General features: G+C 30.8%; 1 pseudogene; it reads right to left on the bottom strand.

Annotated features, from left to right (window-relative positions):
* Nucleotides 1-10,217: 10,217 nt before the first annotated feature.
* LOC107016794 lies at nt 10,218-12,746 on the bottom strand (annotated as a pseudogene).
* Between the last annotated feature and the right edge of the window lie 558 nt (nt 12,747-13,304).

Here is a 13,304-nt window from a genome sequence, read left to right as displayed (position 1 = left end):
CCATCTACCACACTAGTTTTAAAAATAATGTGAATATTATTAAATTAAAAAATTAAATAAACAATAATAACATAAATAATGAAGTATAAGTTCCTATTAACAGTGATTGTTATTTTTTATGATTATTACTGAAAGTTAGTCAATCATTAAATCTCTTAGTTACACCTTTAAATTGTAACTTCCCAAAAAAATTTAAGTACAGACTCTTACTTCTCGTTATTTGTGAATAGGATTGTACCGAGTGGTTATTAATTTTTCATAGGTATTATGATAAATTCTTGAGTGTGGGAATGATGTTTGAGGTACTAGAATCCCCTAACACAAAGTTAAGTTGAAAGTGTTATAATTAATTGACTTTCAATATGAGATTTTACTTTGGTCAACTGCAAACAATCATAAACCTTAGCACATAAAGGATCATGTGGCATATGACCTATCAAATGAAAGATCTTTTAGTCCTCTTTTCAAAGCCACCAAGGTTGCTTCATTCGAGCTGTGATTTAAAACATATGTATGTTTGAGTGGAGCCTTCTTTTTAAGGAACCTAAATCATTTTTAGATGGGTAGTTTGGTTTTTTTCCCATCTCTCCTAATCCTAAGTCACATTTTTCTTCATCCAATTAAAGGTGGCAGAATTAAAGGATTTCTCACATTCTTTAATACTTAGAGGAATTACAGTAAGGTTTCAAGAGGATTAAAAGCTTGGATTCAGGCGTTGTTCAAGTTTCCATCGATTTCACCAAAAACTTTTGTTCTTTCCACGTATGTAAGGATTCTCACAGTGTTAGACTTTTTCATCCAAATTCTCTATATATCAATTTATTCAAGAAAGTGTTATATCTAAAGGATTGTTCGCAGTTCTTGATATTGACTTCAATTGTTTAACAATGAAGGCTTTGATTCTTTTTTTTTTATGAATCTTTGGTACAATTATGTTTCCAAAAGAATTGTATGAAAGTTATGATGTATTCTTATTGGGTTTGAGCTCAAGAAGAGTTTAGGAGATACGTTTCCCAATTCTAAACAAGTTGGGCCCTAAATTTATCTTGAAAATTCATTGGGTTGCTCGGGCAGGGGTATAGGATGGCGTTCCATGAAGGAGCTAGAGCTAGCTCCCATAAGTTAGGGGCCTGGCTCCCTACGCAATAGGGAGCCCAAACTTGGGGCTGAATTTTATGTTTGGCGCTCGCGTGCAGTGCATCAGGGGTCTCCTTGACGATAATTTTTGTGTTTCATTGGTTAGGTTTCCCTTATATGTAATTTCTCCTATAGGATCCATTTAGTTTTGAATATTCATGCATGTTCTAATCACATGTCTTAATGCTCACTCAAAACTAAAGTGAGTTTAAGAGAAAAGACAAAATGATTTTATTTAGTTGATTTTGAGTACGTAAGCTCTTGATTATTTTAAAAGAATTATCTTCCTATTTATTGAAGTGCTATATATTATGCATTAAGATTCTTGAGTTGATTCATACATATCTATATTTTAGCATGAACCCTATGAATTGAGTATTCTTGAGACGAGTAGTATCGTTGAGTTCTAACTTCTTGAGTTCTAAGTATCAAATTTTATATATTGTTTTTGATATTCTTGGGATAATGTATTCATGTCTATATTTCTGCATTAACCCTGTTTTATATTATGACTTTTGAAAATCTTTAAAAGTAAACATTTGTGTTTATACGGAGTTTGAGAAAATGTATAAGAGAACTATGTAGTTCCAATATATTTCATTTTTACATTGAAAAGAGAACTATTATTCATGATTTGTATAACAGTCAAGTATGTCATCAATGTATCGGAAGTTTGCCATCTAGATTTCCCATCAATGTAATTCCCCGAGTCACCAATGATTAGATCACAATAAATATATGTTTTAAACTCATTTTTTAGGAAGTAAAGCAGAGTTGACATCATGCCTCGAGCCTACACCCTGGGCAGTACTGGCACTCAAGAACCATTATTGGCCCAAGCAAACCCTTGGCCTGGCTTTCTTACTCAGAGGAACACTTAAATAAAAGAAATATAACTCATGCAATAATTGAAAAAATAATAGCTTAGCAAAAAGGAAACTCAGATCTATAAAAGTATACAACTGAAATGAATCAAACTAAAGAACTATAATTATCTGTCTGTGAAGCCTTTAAAATGAAGAGGAATGTCGGGACAAGACCCTTGATCATCCTAACTACTGAACCTTATAAAGTACGTAAAAAGAATCCCTTCTAAAAGCAATAAGGCTCACCAACTAACTGTGAGTGCTCAAACCTGATCAATGAGGCGCTAGATGTTGATCCTAGTTACATGTGTCTACATCATAAGACGATGTAGGGCAACTGGCATCAGCACATTATATGTACGAGTACGCGAGTTGGAATGTTAAGCATAGCATAGTCTTGAAAAGAGTTTGAAAGAAACACTTATCTTTGTTTTACTCAACTCATGGATTACTCAACTCTATATAAAGCAATAAACACATACAATGTGTAGAAAGCTTTTGAAACTGTAGAAAGCAACTTAATTCGTTAAAGAAAATGTGAAAACAAACTGTACTTTACTCATATAATAAATTAATATAGTTTTTGTTGGAGATTCTCTAACTGACAACCACCACTATAAGCCTAAGTGGTGATACAACATCTTGACATACTACCAGAACTATCATATACTTTGCCGTCATATAGAACGTCTTAACAATTATATTTACTAGTATATGCTTTAAAGCACTTAGGATTCATCTAAAAAGTATGATCCTTTACTACCCATGGTTGCTACTTGGTATATGGAGACTTGAGTTATCTGGACTCACATCTCCATATCGGTGCTCAACACTACTCCCAAAATATATTTAGATTATTTTTTTTAAAATAAAACTTCTTTCTTTGATTTGAGATAATTACTTAAAACTTAGCTTAAAAGCTCTGTTGAAAATTGATATTTCCATTTCTTGTCCAAACGTGAAAACATTTTAAACTCTTTGAGAACACATAGTCCCTATATACTTCTTTGAATAAGTGAACTTCAATATTTACTCTTGTAACGACCCTCAAAATAAAGTAGGACTAATAAGAGCCTCACATGAGTTTTATGAGTTAATAACTTGTTAATAAGGTAAGAAACAACCTTAAATAGGTTGTTTGAATAGATTAGGAGTTAAAAATAAGTTGAGGTGACCCAGTATGTTATTAATCGTGTTTAGGGTAAAAATTTCCGAGTACGACTCCCCAAGGATCAACACAAGGGTCCTTGAGGAGGACCCAAGCTTTGGCCAAAATGTTTCCAAGGCAGCGTCCACGCAAAAGGTTCAGGGATCTAGTCCGTGTCACGGACCTACTCCACCAAGGACCAAAAGTTGGTCAGTGACCTAAAACTCCCTGTCTCAAAAATTATTTTCAGGGAACAACTCCACGACGCAGACTTGTTTCGCAATGAAAATTCGAAAAAATGAAGTCAAGTTAGACTAAACTAAAAGATTCAACTAGTGTAGGTATTTTTTGGGTACTTTGGGAATTTATTATAAAAGGTTTGTGAGTCACTTTTTCCCCCACCTTACCAATCAAAAACAAAACGTCCAAATTGAAATTTAAAAGCTCTCCCTTCTCTCTAAATTATCCCTCTACACAAATCCTCCAGTGAAGAACCTTCAACCTCCAAAAGAAGAAGTTCAGTTCTCCAAGTTTTCAATCCAAATTTTGTTGATAGGTCTTCAATAATGTGTGGTGACTCTTGATTCCTATATAACCTTTTATTCAATGCGTTCTATCAAAGATTTTCAAAAGTGATTCGAAGACAAAAATTCCAAATTTTCAATCTAAACATGGGTTCCGAGTCAAACGATTTGCTAAGTCATTCTAATGATGAATTAATGTTGAATTAAGGTTTTTAAGATGATTTTCAGTTGAAATTTTTGAAGAACTCATGACCCTCCTAATTATTGAAATTGTCCTATAATATCGCACTTTGTGAATATGATTTTATGCTAATAAATTGTACTTAAATTGATTTATATTGGTAGATTTTATTGTTATCTATATCTATTGATTATGAATTGTTGAGGATTGATTCATGGTTATCATGTCTTGGAGAATCGATAAGTTAACCTAACTTCTAGTATATAGTGTTAGAATTGATGATATATGATTTGATCCACTTATAGTGGAGGTGTTTACTCCTTGTCTATCTATATGAATGTGTGATCTTATACATGTTAGGAGTTATCTATTCAAATGTTGAATGTGTTTTTGTCTCCTATGATGAAGTGTGGGTGTGTGGTCTAGAATCCTTAAATGATTTATATGTGAACTGTTCATGACTTCGGGAATTGTACATGTGTTGTGATCTTTTGAAGGGAAGTTCCCTCAATAATGATGTTGTTGCTATCTTGTCACTATGAGGACCAATATGTAGACACACACCCTATGCATAATTATGTATATGATATGTTTATGGTGTTAATTGAAAGGATAATTCTCATATGCACCTTTGTATCATATTATGCATGAAAAGTACCTGACTAGTAAAGTATGAACATGTGTATTCCAAAGGTGTTTATGTGGAAGGATTTCTCATATATGTACACAGATATGAAAGTATGAATGAAGAAGGTTAATGATAATCTAGTAAAAGAGAGTCTCTTGAAATGTTTCCTCAATTGTACTCCAAACTAGACTATGTTATGAATGCATGATTATGTGAAAATACATTCTCATATGATGTTGGGTTTTGATGATAGGACATCTCATCATATAACCTATGAGCTACGCATATGATATTTGAGGGGTAAAACCCCTAAGGCCTATCTTTATAGTCTAATGTTAAATAAAGGCTTTAAAATGTTTTAAAAGGGGAGTTTGAGCTTAGCACTGAGTAAACATGAAAATGAGAGTGGGTGTCTCACATCTAGCAAGCCCGATTTCCCACAAGAGAACCCTCACGTTTAGCATGTTCGGGTTCCCAACATAGATGTTGTCTCATAAGATAGAAACCTTCACATTTAGCAAGTCCCGGTTTCTAGTAGAAATCTCCTTATTCCATAACTACGTGCCCCAGTAGGTCCTAGCTAAGTGGATCCAGTTAGATAGATATTATGTATGTAGGCCCTACCTTGCTAAGGAACTAGTATGGAATGTGGGGAAGAAATGGGAAGAACTGACGTCCCTGGTGCTCTGAAAGGTGTGGGGTGCGAGCCCTTGCAATTCAGAGATTTACTGGGGGCGCTCTGTCTGGCGCGGTGGCCCGGTGTTCAACTTTCAGAGGTTGCTTTGGGGCGCGCTCACCCTCTTCCCCAGATTTTTGACGAACTTCACCTTCGTTTTTCAACTCTAAACCATTTAATTTTACTTGTTTATTTTTCCAAACACTTAGAACTGACTCATTCATCAATACTAGAAGGAATTAACTCAAATTCACACTAATTTACATAATCAAACTCAAGAATTTCAACCACAAGAATTCAAACGAATTTACATCAAGAACTCATAGGATTTACTTTCAAATCAAATTAAGTTTGCTGAATTGAATCATGATTGGTGTGTGGGTGAACTAATCCAACGTAATGTGATCTCACATACCTCGTAGATATTAAACCTTGACGAAATCCACAAGTGATTCTAGACGAACTCGACGATTTTTGCTCTTTCTCCTCTTTTCTCTTCTTTTCTCTTCTCTCAAAACCCTAACTCTTTTTACAAAAGCGTAAGCTAAACAACTTCGGTTTAGACCCTTATATAATTACCAAAAAAATTAAAATAATATGATAAGGAAAAGATCAAACTACCCTTCCAAAATCCTTATTGGGCTTTGCTTATTCGCACATCCCAACTTCCAAGGGTCACAAACTCGGCGGCATTGGGAAGATTATTCAAAGATATTCCCTACAATATCTGGAAATACACCTAAATCATCCTTTTATACGAGTTATGTTCATTTGAAGTTGACTAAAAACTCAACTTAACATACTTAACAAATTTCGAGATTTATGTACATTCTTTCCAAAAATGACTATTTCAAATTCTTAACTTCTTCCTAGTTATTTCTACTTGTGGGATGTTACATTTGAGTAGAGTTTAAAGAAGTTTTTAGCATAGTTTAAGGGAACTAATTGATTCCCAAATGTATTACTTTTACATTGAGAAAGAGGAACTTTGATTTCTAAAAGAGTTTATGATTTCAGAGATATTTCAGAGAAATTACCTCTTTTAAAAGGTTATTTTGAGTAATTACCTCAAAATAGAGAAAGAGCATGTTTAATACATTTGAGGATGAGCATATAATTTGAAAGTAGTATTGAACATCGATACGAGAATGAGTTCAAAAAACTCAAAATCTTCATAAACCATGTATACGAACATGGGTAACGAATTATACTTTTTAGATGAATCCTTAGTGCTTTTGGTCAGAGCTTAGTGGATTCACTTAGTTGAGGTGTTCTATACCTCGTCAAGGTATAAGCCAATTTTGATAGTGTGAGCGAGATGTTGTATCATCACGTAAACCATAGTGATGATTTCCATGTAGAGAATCTCCCAAATAGATTTAAATGTGTGCTTTTATAATATTACTTAATATGTTGAGTTCAGAGATGAGTAAGTAATTTTTGTAAAATTTTAATAATGTAAATTCTTTCACTTTATACATTCAATTGAGTATATACCTATATCTACTATAGTCCTTTCATTCAGTTATTAGTTATTCAGCTATATTAAATACTCATACATTCAATGTTCTGATGTCATTCGTCTTGCATCTTTTAATGATGTAGATACAAGTTCTAAGGATCCTCAACAAGAGTGTGTTTGGATCACTTCATCTGCTCGTCAACTTTTGAGTAAGACCTCCTTGCTTTTGGAGGACTCCGGTTTTATGGGTTGTTAGTAGTAGTTCCTTTAAGGAGCCGTGGGTCTTGTCTCGATACTCATCTTTGTATAGTAAAGGCTTCGTAGATAGAAACTTTTGGAGAGTATTTCAATTTCACTTGTTTTATTTAAAGCTTATGTTCCAAAGCCAAGTATATTCAACTAAGTTTTGATATTCAGTAAACTTTTTTTAAATGTTTCTTTCAATTGATGCTTATATGTGCTTGAGTTAATCTTCTGCTTGTATTCATTCAAGATGAGAGTTCGTGTTGGGATCAGCATGATTCTCGAGTGTCGTCCACGTCCAGAGTGTACGCTCTGGTGGTGACATAAATATATTTTCTACTCCCTTCACAATAGTACATAACATCGTAATTATTATATTTTTGGAGTTCTTACTTTTAAGATAAATATAATATAAAAATATTGATATAAAATATAGAAGATAGAATAAATTGGATATTTCTAATTAGAGTATTAGATTAATTTAACATTCATGCTAGAGAGTGTTTAAATTTCATTCAACTTTGAAATAGGTAACGTTTGTAAATCAAACTTGAATTTTTAAAAAGAGAATAGAAAACATAAAACATAGTTTTAAAATGTGAGGAACCATCAATTTATAGTTTTAAAAGTGTGGTATTAGCATGGACATATTATTTCTTATCATATGAGTCACAATCTTCAAAAATGTCACAACTCTTTGAAAAAGTCGTAATCATTCAATGAGTAATAGTGTCTTCTTTCATATATATAATATAATATAAATATAAAAAATATATTAAATTGCACGTTTAATGAAGAAGAAGATTTAAAAATGTAGTTTAAAAACTCGAGGAAGCCCCTCTTTTTATTGCTAAAAGGGTAGTGTATGAAAAAAACAGTCACAAGCCTTTAAAAAGGTCACAACTCATCAGGAAGTCATTAAAAAGTTGCAACACTTCGAAAATGTCTCAATGCTTCGGAAAAGTCGCAACCCAATAGAAAAGTCACAACCCTCTGTTTCCAATTTTTTTGGTTGTACTTTTGTTTTTATACCTTTTTATATAATATATTTTTTTCTTGGGGATGGGGTGCATCTTTAAGACCACAAAGTTATAAGAAATTTTAATTTTAGTATATAGAATATATCCTATATCTAGTTTGGGCTCTTCAAACAAGTTGTAGATTGCGGAACGAAAAATCATTGAACTTCTTGTCAAGTAAAGTTGCTGCAAAAGTATATTTATGGCTATGAAAATAATTAAATATTAGTTACAGAAAAGGGCCAAAAATACTCCTGAACTATAGAAAATGTTTAAAAATAACCTAAATCCATCTTTTGGTCTAAAATTACCTTTTTACTCATCTTTTTGGTCTAAAACTACCCTGTCATCCACCTTTTTTGCTCACTTATACCCATGCAACTAACAACCCTCTCCTCTTTTTTTTTCAAAAATACTTATTATGTGTCATTTTCTTATTGAATGAATAAAAACTCACCTCTATTAATTTTTTTTCCTTAATTTATCCAAATAAAAACAATATATCTTTTCAAGATTCAAAAAATATATTTTTTAAAATCTAGTAATTTCTATTTTCTATAGCTTTAGATAATTTAAAATATTTTAAAATATTAGTCATGCCACAATTACAAGGACATATCATACTATCATAAATCCGTCACAAAGTCTATATTTTTGAAAAAAAAATTAAAAAAAATCATTTAATTTTTTTTTTACTAATGATATCTGTAACAATTCACTTAAAGAGGAAGAAAATATAGACGTTGTAGGTCGTATCCCTACGAAAACTAAGAACAGGAAAAGAGAGAAAAAATTATAATATATTATGGATGGGATAATATTAGTATGATCATAATATTATTAATTTGTTTATGATATATTAATTATTTATATCGTATTTAAACTTTTAATGTAATTGATTAAATCTTAGCTGATAATTTATCCTTATGCCATGTAACTTCAATCCAAGTAATAACTAGGAAAAATAGAGAAAAAAATTGAGAGGAGTCGGATAAAAAAAAGCTACAAGAAATATAAAAAATAACTAGATTTTCTTATAAAAAATAATAAAATAATTGAGGTCTTGAAGAAGTATATTCTTTTTTGCTTGGATAAATTATGAGGGGAAATCTAGTTGAGATGAAGATTTTATTTCATTCAATGAGGAGAATCACAGAATAATATTATTATTTTAAAAAAGAACATAGGATTTTTAGTTCAAAGGGTATAAGTGACCTGAAATATGAATGGAAGGGTATTTTTATAAATATAAAAAGAAATAAATGTTATATTTAGATCTAAAGATGAACGGAGGATATTTTTAGACTTTTTTCTATAGTTCAAGAATATTTTTGACCTTTTTCCGTATTATAAGTAGTTATAGGTGTTTATCAGATATTAATTTGACAGCTTCAGTAGTAATTAAAAAAAAGCTTATAATCAGTATAGAAACTTATATTTTATCATTCTATCTATATATAGTCGGAGTAGAAAAAGTGTAACACCGCAAACATAGTTTTTATAATTAATTAAAATTAATGATGTCTAATTAGTTTGAATAATAATCTACTATTTTATTTTTAAAAAAGATTTTAAATTTATTACATTTGAATGAGATAAAATCTTAAAACAGTTTAACAAATTGACGTAATGCAAATGTGATTTAACCAATTTAAAATTGTAAAAATTTATATAAGATAATAATTAGAATTTTGAATTTTTGTAAAAAGAAGAAGGAAAAATAAACCACAACATTTACGACAGCATATTCAATTATATGTTTACTAGATGGAGGCCCGTGCCAATATTTTCAATCAATAATAAGATGTTTTGCATAGTTATTTAGTGATGAAGGATCACTGTAAAAAATGAAAAGAGAAATAAATATGTAACCCATGAAGAAACATAAAAGTTAAACTGCATAACTTATATATCTTAATATGATTTGACGCTCGCAAATTCTACATATATGTATAATGCTTGATGTGTACTTTAGTTTACACTGAAGGACACCTTTTAGGCATTGTGAATATAAATACAAAATAACACAAAAGAATGACTACCAAAAATGCTCATCGAATACGAACACAATCCATTTTTCTGAGAAAATTCATTAAAAATAATTATCTTATGTACCAACATGGGTAGAACATATAACTTTCATCTATATGTGTGGAGTAATCGTAATGATCATCAACATTAAAAAACTTCTATATACATGATAGATAGTACAAACTTTTAACTACAATGTAAACAAGATATAAATATATAGAATTCTGTATACATCTTTTTTTCAAGTGGGCACTTCAACCAAGTATTAGATGATCCTACCTGATGGGAAAACAAAATTGGAAGTCAGAAAAATAACTTGTTTAGTAAACTCTAATGCAAGTACAAATAAATATAGAAAAAGATAGACTCAGGATCCTCTCTCTAGCTACAAAGTCCTAAAGCTCCATCTCTAATTTCTATCTAATCAGACTCCACATACTCTTGGACGATATGGAGACCCTTGATCTCTTCATCGTAATCCTTCACAACAACACAGCCACAACCAACAACCGCATCCTTGCTTTACCTTCATAATCAATCTTACATAAACCAGCTCATTTGCCATGAGTCTTTGCATTGAGAACTGTAATCAAACTGACATTGTGATCAGCACAAAGTCCTTTTACCAGTTTGCTATAATCTGGCTGGTCACAGTCCTATGCTCGCACACAAAGCTGTGCAACATGCTTCTCAATGACCTTAGCACCTTCATGAAGTCCTCGAGCAAGTCGTCCAAGAGATTTAGACCTTCTGAGCAACAGCTGCAGAGCAGTAATGATATGCTGGAGCAGGAGTCTCAGCAGCGGGAACAGCAACAACATCATCCTCTCCGGACAATTTTTCTTTCTTGGTGAAGGTTACAACCCACAAAACTCAGCAACCTTCAAGATTTTTTACAGACGAAGCAATCTGTTTTGAGAGGCTGCATAGTACAAAACTTTTTAACTACAATGTGAAAAAGATATAAATGTATTACTTGGACAAAATACTCAAAATCATTGATGATGCTTGCGCAGTTTCCAATTCATCACAAGCACAGTGAAGCAGTTCGAGAACAACATAAAGAAAAGTTTTGGAATACCTTTCAGAAACGAATAAACATCAATCAATTAAAAGAAAATGAAATTAAAATGAATGTTAAAAATAAATATCAGTGAGTAGTATTTAGAACAAAGACGGTGCAGGCAAAATGTTCATAATTGTTCTTTGCAGTTTTTGACAAAAAAAAAAAAAACAAAAAACGACAATACCTGTAGAAGCATGAGCTAATTCCAATAGACGTTCTTGTTCCCAACATCTGTGAATCAAATATTAGTGCCAGTATACCTCCCTTCGGAAAAGAAAAGCATAGAAGGCGGTGAAAATCAAGAGTTAATAAGTCAAATGCCTTACCTATTAGAAACTTCATTACTTTTAAGTTGTCATTTCATATTTAAGTTAATTGTGGTATTTAAGATAGCTTGCACGTACTCGACTAAATTAGTTCCATTATCCAAAAAATATAGAGATTGAAATTAGCATGCTCCAAAAAGCTCCAGTATGTTTGCCCCTAAATAGATGATATGACCTGAAGCAACTCCAAGATCAAGATCAGATGATATCATGGACACACCATAACCAGTAAATATTGCAAATTATTATGAAATAACTCCAAGATTCATATACGACTAAACTAACAGGTAAATTTAATATGATTTCTTAGATATAGAAAATATTTCCATTTTTATTTTTGAGAAATGGAAAGTTCAATTCTCACCATCAAGCAAATTCATGACCGTCATCACTTGTTTATTCAAACTGAAAAAAAAAAAGGATAGAAGTAAAGAAGCAAGAAAAACAATATTACTTCAATTGCTTCAGACATATTATCAAACACCAGTTGTCCATCAACATAGAAATTATGTACAAACATAGACTGTATATAGAAGTCCAATAGAAAATTATAGTTCAAATAAACATATGCAGAAATTTCACAGAACAAGATTTATCAACTGTGTATGAATTTTTTCCCGTAAAATGTTTCACGAACTTTATGGTGTACGTTGATTGTGGCAACATGAACGACTTTGGTTGAAAATATATCAGCATTGAAGAATCATAATAATGTTATCGCACATATACAGTTTAGTAGAAATAAATGTTGTACCTCGTATATGAAATTTTTGAAGTACACCTGTGAAAAGCAGAAAAAAGAAAAACAATAAATTATTCAGTTGAATGAGACATATTATCAAACACTTTGGGCGTGCAACTTTACTTTGTCTTAGTTACTTCATTTACTTCAATGTAATATCACCAAAAAACTTTGAAGTACCTTATTTCAGAGCAAATTTCTTAAGAAGCAAAGAAAATAAAACCAGAATATGCATGTCAAGAAATAACACAAGACTAATTAATTATAAAGCATATTTCAATAGGTCAAATTATGAAAATTTTACTATATAAATAATGTCATACGGTTTAAATTTTATTAGATAAAAAAATATTGAAAGTAATTGAACAATAAATGAACAAAAATAATGCATTTTTTAAAAGGGAAAATGGTTAAATATGCTCCTAAACTATTCGAAAAGGTCTAGATATAGCCCGTTTGAAGTTTGGTTGACTAATGTCCTCGCCGTCCAACTTTTGGTCCAAATATACCCTTATGGGCGTTAGTTGTCATATTGGACATATCCAACTCATTTTTCATTTCTTTAAATGCCACATGGAATTGTCATTTTATTTTGACCTTACCACATGACATTTATATGAAAATGGAAAGATTTTCGGACTCATAAACACCTAATCAACCCATAAATCAGCTCCTTTTAAATACGTTACCTGACCCATTTTTAATAATTTTGTTTAGTTTTACTTTTTCGGTAAATCCTGAATATGAGTAATTGATTAATAAAAAATAGGAAAAATATGAAAAAAAATATAAAATTAACGACGAAAATTCAAAAATAAATATAGTAACCTTAAATTCAATTTAAACAATTTCAACAAATTTTTATTTTTTCGATAAATCCCGAAAATGAGTAATTAATTAATAAAAAATATAAAATTAACGCCAATAATTAAAAAAGAACTACAGTAACCTCAAATTCAACAGTTTCAATATTTTTTAAATTTTTAATTTTTTGGCTAATCCCAAAAATGAGTTTATTAACAAAAAATATGAAAATAATATAAAAATTACGCAAAAAATTCACAAATAAAAAATAGGAAAATATGAAAAAAATATATAAAATAAAAAAAATGTTGAAATTATTGAATTTAAGGTTACTATATTTATTTCTGAATTTTGACGTAAATTTTTTTATTTATTTTCATATTTAAATTACTCATTTTCGTGATTTGTCAAAAAAAAAGTTTTAAAAATAAATTATAGAATGAAATGTTACT

Source organism: Solanum pennellii, chromosome 4, assembly GCF_001406875.1.
Source record: "Solanum pennellii chromosome 4, SPENNV200".
Taxonomy (NCBI): Eukaryota; Viridiplantae; Streptophyta; class Magnoliopsida; order Solanales; family Solanaceae; genus Solanum; species Solanum pennellii.
This window is presented reverse-complemented; position numbering and strand designations above follow the sequence as displayed.